The following is a 10,778-nucleotide window of genomic DNA, read 5'->3' on the forward strand; positions in this document are numbered from 1 at the left end:
TACTAGTTATAAATCAGTGTATCAGTCTGTTTTCACATGCTGATGAAGACATTCCTGAGACTGGGCAATTTACAAAAGAAAGAGGTTTAATGGACTCACAGTTCTACGTGGCTAAGGAGGCCTCACAATCATGGCAGAGGTGAAAAGCATATCACACATGATGACAGACAAGAGAAGAACTTGTGCCAGGAAACTCTTCTGTATAAAATCATCAAATCTCCTGAGACTTACTTACTTTCATGAGAACACCACAGGAAAGACCTGCCCTCATGATTCAATTACCTCCCACCGGGTCCCTCCTATAACACATAGAAATTCAAGATGAGATTTGAGTGGGGAAAAAAGCCAAAACATATCATTCTGTCCCTGGCCTAATCTCATGTTCTCACATTTCAAAACCAGTCATGTCTTCCCAACAGTCCCCCAAAGTCTTAACTAATTTCAGCACTAACTCAAAAGTCCACAGCCCAAAGTCTCATCTGAGACAAAGAGGCAGGTCCCTTCCACCTATGAGTCTATAAAATCAAAAGCAAGTTAATTACTTTCTAGATACAGTGGGGGTACAGGCATTGGGTAAATACAACTATTCCAAAGGGGAGATATTGGCCAAAACGAATACAGACCCCATCAAAGTCTGAAATCCAGTGGGGCAGTCAAATCTCAAAGCTCCAAAATGATCATCTTTGACTCCATGTCTCACATCCAGGTCACACTGATGCAAGACATCAGCTCCCACAGCCTTGGGCAGCTCCACCCCTGTGGCTTTGCAGGGTATAGCCCCCTCCCAGCTGCTTTTACAGCCTGGCATTGTCTGCAGCTTTTCCAGGTGCATGGTGCAAGCTGTAGGTGGATCTACCATTCTGGGGTCTTGAGGACAGTGGCTCTCTTCTCAAAGCTCCACTAGGTAGTGCCTCAGTAGGGATTCTGTGTGTGGGCTCCCTCCCCACTTTTCCCTTCTGCACTGCTCCAGCAAAGGTTCTGCATGAGGTCCCTGCCCTGCTGCAAACTTCTGCCTGGGCATCCAGGCATTTTCATACATCCTCTGAAATCTTGGTGTAAGTTCCCAAGCCTCAGTTCTTGACTTCTGTACACCCAGGCTTAACACCACATGGAAGCTGCCAAGGCTTGGGGTTTCCACCCTCTGAAGCCGCAGCCAAAGATGTACTTTGCCTCCTTTTAGTCATGGCTGGAGCAGCTGGGACACAGGGCACCAAATCCCTAGACTGCACACAGAAGAGGAACTCTGGGCCCAGCACACAAAGCCAATTTTCATCCTAAAGTTCCTGGTATGTGATGGGAGGGGGTGCCACAAAGGTCTCTGACATGCCCTGGAGACACCTGCCCCATTGTCACAGTGATTAACATTCAGCTTCTCAATTTCTGCAGCCAGCTTAAATTTCTTCTCAAAAAAATTGGTTTTCCTTTTCTATTGCATTGCCAGGCCACAAATTTTTTGAACTTTTATGCTCTGTTTCCCTTTTAAAACTGAATGCCTTTAACAGCACCCAAGCCACATCTTGAATGCTTTGATAAAGACATACCACTGATAAAGACATACTCGAAACTGGGCAATTTACAGATGCCATTCCACATTGTGAGGGGAGGCCTCTCAATCATGGTGGAAGATGAAAGGCATGTCTCATAGTGCACACAGGACAAGAGCTTGTGAGGGAAACTGCATTATGAAACCATCAGATCTTGTAAGACTTATTCACTATCATGAGAACATCATGGGAAAGCCCTGCCCCAATGATGATTAATTTCTCTTACCAGTTCCTTCCCACAAAGATAAAACTACAAAATTAAACAAGTTAAATAAAACATATTTTCCTGGATAAAATTGAATATATCACTGTGAAATAAGAATATAATTTATATTTTTAAAACATGTATTTCCTGTTAAGTAAAAAATCCTAGAAACCTGATCGGCTCAATTAAAATGAGCACTCTTTCTGGTAAGATTATGATTTCTAAATAATGTTTTTTAAATTTTTTTTTATTTTTATTAAAGGAACTGCATAGTCTTAGATAAGTAAATAACAACTTTGAGGTTGGAAATATGTAATGCAAGCCAACATGTTTTTATACCAAATGCTATGAAGTTATAAAAAATATATAGGGTCATATCAAAAGTACTCAAGAGCCATCTTAAAGAGTCAAAAGTTGAAAAACTAGAGAATTAGTCAAAACAATTATTGCAATAAACCAAAACCACATCAGAACTATTTAAATCCACTACTTCACAATGACCTCCATCATTATTGTGTTATTTGGGAATAAATCTTGCTGAAAGTAAAAATAAAATTATTAGTGGGAAGAGAACATAGGGCATATCATATATACAGTGCACATGCTAATGGCCCACATAAGCATCACATCCATAAGCTTAGTAACAGGGTGCCCTAATCCATTAATTCCTGGGTTGTGCTTTATTGATGCAATATTTCCAGACTGTTTGCAGGTTTCTTTCTTGAAGTGCAAAAATTCATTTACTTAAAAAAAAAAAAATCAATTTTCTAACAACTTCAGTTTATGGAGAAAATGTGTCATATAATTTAAATGTGAACCCATATAGTTTTGAGCTCAAGAATAAGTAGAAAAGTTACTGAGCATAAAATAGCTGTAGAAAAATTTATTTAATTTGAAATTAATTTACTGACTTCACACTCAGTCTTTTTGCAGTCCATTTTTTAATAAGTTAAAGAAACATGAAATAAATATAACTCAGTGTTAAACAAACAGCCCTATATATTGTAGTACCCCCAAAAGATCACTGTGAAAGAACTGACATTCATATAAATTTGCATGAGTTATTAAAAAACTGTAATTTTCTACATATTCTACTTAAGGAAACAGAAATACATACTTTTGTTTGTTTTCAGTTATAAAACATTTCTTGACAGTTGGTCAAGTTATGGGGAATTAGATATCAGAAAAGTTAAAAAAAAAAAAAAAAACTTTCAAAGTAAAATAGCATGAAAATAAGAAAGTCTCAGAATCCCAAAGTGAAATAAAAACAGGAACCAGTGAAGCAAGCAAGGAACAAAGATGAATTTCATCTGAAGAATTTCTGCCAAATTCTAGAGACATTGAACTTCAGTGTTGATAACCAATTGGATCATGGAAAAAGCCTGGAACTGTCAAACAAACTAGCAGGAGACACCTGCATCATGTCAATAACCAAAGGTATATGTAAGGGATCAGCAAGAAAATGGTATCTTCTGATAATTTGTAGCTGCATATTGGCTCTCAATTGAATTAATATACTAAGTATGCTTGTAATCTCACCACTTTGATAGGCTGAGGTGAGTAAATTGTTTGAACCTGGGAATTCAAGACCAGGCTGGGTAACATGACAAAGCCCTGTCTCAAGAAAAAATAAAAAAAATAACTGGGCATGAGTGTATGCTTGTAGTCCCAGTTACTCAGGAGGCTAAGGCAGGAGGATTCCTTGAGCCCAGGAGGCAGAGGTTTCAGGGAGCTGAGATTGTGCCACTGCACTCCCAACTGCAGAGTGGGACCCTGTCTCAAAACTATATATGTATATAAAACTATAAAGATATCTATACATATATATTTACTATATATAACCATAAACATATTTATATATTTACTGTAAATATATATTACTATATCTTACCATATATTTTTAAATAAAACATTTGTAATAAAAATATATATTTAATATAACCATATATTTTCATTTTTTTAGTATCACTTTTATTTATTCTGGTAAAAATACATAACAAATTTACCATCTTAACCATAGTTGAGAAAACAGTGCTGTAGTTTTAAGTGTTAAGTGTATTCATATTATTGTGAAACAAGTTTCCAAAACTTTTTCATCTTTCAAGTCTGAAACTTTAAACCCATTAAATAGCAACTCCTCCTTTTCTTCTACCCTCCTCCCCCTGTTCTATTTTCTATTTCTTTCAGTTTCACTACTTTAGATACTTCATATAAGTGGAATCATAAGGTATTTGTCTCTTTATGATTGGCTTATTTCATTTAGCACAGTGTCCTCGAGGTTTATTTATGTTGTTGCATGTGATAGAATTTCCTTTCTTTTTAAGGCTGAATAACATTTTGTTTTGTGTGTTGAAAGGTAGGACCTTTAAGATACGATTATGTCATGAGGACTCTGCCCTCATGAATGGATTAATGACATTACCATGGGGGTGGGTTAGTTATTATGGGGGCAGGTTTCTCATAAAAGAATGAGTTTGGTCCCCTTTCTCTCACACATGTTCATGCTCTCTTGCCCTTCTGTCTTTTGCCATGGGATGATGGAGGAAGGAGTCTCTCATCAGTGGTGGGCCCATTGACCTTGGATTTTTCAACCTCCAGAACTGAAAAGCAATTACTTTTTAAAATACATAATCTTTGGGATTCTCTTATAGCAACACAAAATGGACTAAAACATAAGTTTAAAGAAACTTTCTTGTTTCTCCTGTTTTCTCAAATGCCAAAGTGACAAATTGGAATAGTGTGTCCTGAATCTCATTAGAGATTCCTCATGGTTGTTCTATGATATGCCATGTAGAGAGAGAGGGGCACAAACAGGTGTGCAACATGCCACAAGTTTTCCTTCTCCTTTCACAGGAGTACTGTCTTGGTTTTACAATGGCCTAGGTGCTGTTGCTTCACAGCTGGTCTCTATAGTTTAGTTTTTTTTTTTTTTTAAAGATAGAGTTTAACTATGTTATCCAAGCTGCAGTGCAGTGGTGCTATCATAGCTCACTGTAACCTCAAACTTTTGGGGTCAAGTGATCCTCCTGCCTCAGCCATCCAAGCAGCTGGTCTTCCACAGTTCTTACAGTGTTACTGTAGTTTACATATTGTTTTAAACTCATTATCTCTGGGGAAAAGAGGGTCTATATTTCCTGGTTCACCATCTTGATGATGGTGCACTCTCTCGTCTCATTTTCTGAAGTATAAATTTTGCCAGATAATTCATTTCCTTTTGTAAAATGTATAAATAAATAAAAGGGAATAATAAAAGGGAATAAAAGGGAATCATAGGTGTAATATTTTGGACTTGAGTAAGACATTCAGTTTTGTCTTTTGTGAGGCTCATGTCTACAAACAGAAAGCTTCAAAGCATTGATATCACAACTGTAGAGTTTATGCAGTCCTATAGTGGAGTACAGAAATAAGGTGACAGAATAGTTACATATTAATTCCAAGACAAGATTATATATGGACAAGACTATATATTCTCTTAAGATCTTGCTGGCATTTACAAATATTTACTAAATATCTGCTATGTACAAAGCAGGGTACAGTTGAGATACAGAAAGTATAAGATACAATCCTTCAAAGTGATCATTTTTAATTTGAGGAAAGATAGTTCTAGTGCTGGAAATACTAAATAATGGTACAGGTGCCAAATAGAAAATATAAAAGTACAGGAACTCTCACTGTATACGATCAATTGTCCAGAAACTGCTGTGAGTTAAGAAGTATAAATGACAATGAAGTTTACTGGTCTTGCTTCTAGAGAAAATGAACTTGGGCCAGACCTTGAGTGCAGGATCATATGTTAACATCTACCCTGGAGAATAACTCACAAATGCAAAAACAGGGATGTGAAGGCAGAAATGTTTGTACTAGCAGAACTGTGGAAGTAACCTAAATCATCATCAAGAGAATGGCTAAGTAAATTGTTGTGTTTTTACTGTAGAGTACTGTGTGGCAGTTAAAATAATGTAGGACAACATGTACTAACAGAAAAATTTCTCAGCAAATTGTTGAATTTTTTAAAATAGAGATCACAGATAATATGTGTAATATAATACTGGTTGGGTTAAAAAAAGACAAACCAAACTAACCTACATATTATGCTGTATACTTTTACAGGCAGACAAGCACATAAATCATAAGGAAGGACATATTGATAATAGTGGTTATAGCAATTAAGATTAATAAAATACTTATATAATCAAAAAGAAAGGAAAAAAAACCCAGATGAAATTTGTAAAAAGACTAGTAGTGGTTATTTCTGCAGTTATATTATAAATAAATTTTGTCTCAGGGAAAATATTTTATCCAAAAACATTAACTCATAATGGGTGATTTATAAATGGGAGATAATGTTTTTTTCTTTTCTTTTTCTAAAAAAAGCAAGATACATGTGTAGAATGTGCAGGTTTGTTACATAGGTATACATGTGTCATTGTGGTTTGCTGCACCTATTGGCCCATCCTCAAAGTTCCCTTTCCTTATCCTCTACCCCACCACAGGTCCTGATGTGTTTTGTTACCCTGTCTGTGTCCATGTGCTCTCAATGTTCAACTCCCACTTATGGGTGAGAACATGTTGTATTTGGTTTTCTGTTCCTGTGTTAGTTTGCTGAGGATAATGGCTTTCAGGTTCATCCATGTTTCTGCAAAGACCATGATCTCATTCCTTTATTTTTGCTTTGAGATGGATTTTTGTTCTTGTTTCCCAGGCTGGAGTGCAATGGTATGATCTCAGCTCACTGTGAACTCCATCTCCCAGCTTCGAGCAATTCTGCTTTAGCCGCCCAAGTACCAGGAATTACAGGCACGTGCCACCATGCCTACCTAGTTTTTTACATTTTGGTAGAGATGGGGTTTCACCGTATTGGTCAGGTTAGTCTTGAACTCCTGACCTCAGGTGATCCACCCACTTCGGCCTCTCAAAGTGCTGGAATACAGGATCTCATTCCTTTTTATGACTGCATACTGTATTCCATGGCAAGTTTCCTTTACATACCAAGTTTCCTTTATTCAGTATATCATTGATAAGCATTTTGATTGGCCCCATGTCTTTGCTATTGTAAAGAGTGCTGCAATAAACATACATGTCCAAGTGTCTTTATAGTAGAATAATTTATATTCCTTTGGGTATATACCCAGTAATGGGACTGCTGTGTTAAATGGTATTTCTGGTTCTAGATCCTGGAGGAATTGCCATACTGTCTTCCACAATGGTTGAACTAATTTACACTCCCACCAAGTGTAAAAGCATTTCTTTTTCTCCACAGCTTCACCAGCATCTGTTGTTTCCTACTTTTTAATCATAGCCATTCGGACAGGCATGAGTTAGTATCTTATTGTGGTTTTGATTTGCATTTCTCTGATGATCAGTGATGTTGAGATTTTTTTTTTTTCATATGTTTTATGGCCACATAAATGTCTTCTTTTGAGAAGTGTCTGTTCATATCTTTCACCCACTTTCAGATGGGGTTGCTTCTTCTTGTAACTATGTTTAAGTTCTTTGTAAATTCTGGATATTAGACCTTTGTCAGCTGGGTAGATTGCAAAAATATCCTTTTATTTTTTAGTTTGCCTGTTCTCTAATTAGAGTTTCTTTTGCTGTTTAGTTTAATTAGATCTCATTTGTCAATTTTGACTTTTCCTACAATTGCTTTTGGCTTTTTTTATCATGAAGTATTTTCCCATGCCTATGTACCAAATGGTATTGCCTAGGTTTTCTTCTAGGTTGCCTCGGTTTCTTCAGCTCACTGTAAACTCAGCCTCCCAAGTCCAAGCGATTCTCCTGCCTCAGACTCCCAAATACCTGGTTTTGGGTTTTACATTTAACTCTTTAACCCATCTTGAGTTACTTTTCATATAAGGTATAAGGAAGGTGTCCATTTTCAGTTTTCTGCAGTATGGCTGGCCAGTTTTCCCAGCACTGTTTACTGTATAGGAGATCCTTTTCCCATTGCTTGTTTTGGCAGGTTTGTCAAAGATCAGAAGGTTGTAGATGTGTGGTGTCATTTTTGAGGTCTCTGTTCTGCTCCAATGGCCTATATGTCTGTTTTGGTACTAGTGTCATGCTGTTTTGGTTACTGTTGCCTTATAATATAGTTTGAAATCAAGTAGTGTGATGCCTCCAGCTTTGTTCTTGTGCTTAAGATTGTCTTGGCTATATGAAGTCTTCTTTGATTCCATATGTAATTTAAAATATTTTTTTTTCTAATTTTGTGAAGAATGTCAATGGTAGTTTGATAGGAATAGCATGGAATCTATAAATTACTTTGGGCAGTATGACCATTTTCAGGATATTGATTCTTTTTATCCATGAAGATGGAATGTTTTTCCATTGGTTTGTGTTCTCTCTTATTTCCTCGATCAGTTTGTAGTTCTTCTTGAAGAAGTCATTTGCGTCCCTTGTTAGCTGTATTTCTAGGCATTTTATTCTCTTTGTAGCAATTGTGAATGGGATTTGATTCTTGAGTTGGCTGTCTGCTTGCCTATTGTCAGTGTAAAGGAATTCTTGAGATTTTTGTACATTGATTCCATATGCTGAGACTTTGCTGAAGTTGCTTATCAGTTCAAGGAGCTTTTCGGCTGAGACGATGGGGTTTTCTATATATAAATTTATGTCGTCTGTGAACAGAGACAATTGGACTTCCTTTGTTCTTATTTGAATATACTTTATTTCTTTCTTTTGTCTGATTGCCATGGCCAGAACTTTCAATACTATATTGGATAGGAGTGGTGAGAGAGGGCATTCTTATCTTACACTGGGTTTCAAAGGGGATGCTTTCAGCATTTGCTCATTAATTATGATATTGGCTGTGGGTTTGTCATAAATAGCTCTTATTATTTTGAGATATATTCCATCAATGCCTAGTTTATTGAGAGTTTTTAACATGAAGAGATATCTAATTTTATCAAAGGCCTTTTCTGTATCTAGTGAAATAATCATGTGGTTTTTGTCTTTGGTTCTGTTTATATGTTGGATTATATGTATTGATTTGGGTATGTTGAGCCAGCCTTGCATCCCAGCGATTAAGCTGACTTGATCATGGTGGATAAGTTTTTTGATGTGCTTCTGGATTTGGCTTGCCAGTATTTTATTGGCGATTTTTGCATAGATGTTCATGAGATATAATGGCCTTGAATTTTCCTTTTATTGTTGTGACTCTTCTTGATTTTGGTATCAGGATGATGCTGGTTTCATAAAATGAGTTAAGGAAGAGTGTCTCCTTTTCAATTGTTTGGAATAGTTTCAGAAGGAATGGTATCAGCTCCTCTTTGTATTTCTGGTAGAATTCAGCTGTGAATCCATCTTGTCCTGTTTTTGTTTGTTTTATTTTGTTTTCAGCAGGGTATTAATTACTGTCTCAATTTCAGAACTTGTTATTGGTCTACTCAGGGATTCAACTTCTTCCTGGTTTAGTCTTGGCAGGGTGTAAGTGTCCAGGAATATATATATTCCTTCTAGATTTTTTTATTTGATTTTCATAGAGGTGTTTACAGGATTCACAGATGGCAATTTGTGTTTCTGTGGGTCAGCGGTGAAATCCCCTTTATCATTTTTTATTGTGTCTATTAGATTCTTATCTCTATTTCTTTGTTAGTCTAGCTAACAGTCTAGCAGGGGAAGAGGTTGCAGTGAGCTGAGATTGTGCCACTGCACTTTCCACTGCAGAGGGGGACCCTGTGTCAAATATATATATGTATATATCTATACATATAGATAACTATAAATACATCTATTTAATATATGTGACTATAAATATATATTTCTAAATATTTTACTATACATTTTAATAAAACATATTTGCAATAAAATATGTATATTTAATATAACCATATATTATATATATTTTTAATAAATATATATTTTAATATGGGTATTTTTCATGTGAATATTTTAATATATTTTAATAAAAATAGATTTTTTAATGTATATGCACAGTGAGAAAAAGTGGAGTTTGAGGTTTTCAAGTGGCTGGCTACAGCCCCTCTGCTCTCACCATGTTAGCAGACAAGCTCTCACTCCCACCTACGCGAGTTTTGGAGCATCCCATCCTCTGTTCTCACCCTGCCCCCCGACCCTGAAAAAATAGCCCCAGCTCACTTGCGGAGGCTGGCCTGCTGTGCACCCTGAGAAGAGTTGAGCTTTTCTCCAGGGATCCCGCTTGACCCACTGAAGCCAGATGGAAGTAATCAGAATCCAACAACAATGAAAGAAGAAAGAAAAAAACGTCACTGAATTTTCTAGCCAAAGTGTATATGGGGCTGTTATGTGAAGGAGCTCACATAAGCAAACTCAACCAGCTTAATTCCTGCTGGAATCCAGGTACTCATATAAACTTTCCTTGTTTATTTTGGAGGGAGATGGCTGGAGAGATGAAGACAGAATTTTTTTTTTTTTTTTTTTTTTTTTTTTTTTTTTTTTTTAAGGAGAACTCTTTAGATGCTGTGTCTGAATTGCTAGATGAAGTTTGGGTACTAAAAGTAGCAACAGAATGTTTGGAGTGGAGGTAAAATAGTATGGCCAGGGATGTCCTGGGTGGGATGTCCCTGTGGGGGCTTCAGCCACTCTAGCTAGGGTTATATGGACAAAGCTCTAATCTCTCCCTGGAATGGAGCTCCTGATCAGGAGGGGCAGCCACCATCTCCATGATTTGGTTGACTCAGCCATTCTAGCCTGCAGGTTTGGAAAGTCCAAAGGGTCTGGACAAAGAAGGACTCCCCCCCCACCCACCAAGACAGCACATCTGCTCTACTAAAAGCAGTCAGACCACTTTTTTAAGCAGCTTCCTGATCCTGTTCCTCCTGACTGGGTGAGGCCTCCAAACTGGGGTCTCTAGCCACTAACTACAGGTACATTCAGGCCAGGAACAGGTAACTACTCCTCTGGTACAGAGCTTACAGAGGAAGGAGCAGGCTGCCATCTTTGCTATTTTGCAGCATTCACTGATATTTCCTGGTTTAGGAAAAAACAAGGCAACTGGGGTCTGAAATGGACCACCAGGAAACAACAGAAGCTCTACGGAAGCGTGGCTTGAGTGT

The sequence above is a fragment of the Saimiri boliviensis genome, chromosome 5 (assembly GCF_048565385.1).
Source record: "Saimiri boliviensis isolate mSaiBol1 chromosome 5, mSaiBol1.pri, whole genome shotgun sequence".
Taxonomy (NCBI): domain Eukaryota; kingdom Metazoa; phylum Chordata; class Mammalia; order Primates; family Cebidae; genus Saimiri; species Saimiri boliviensis.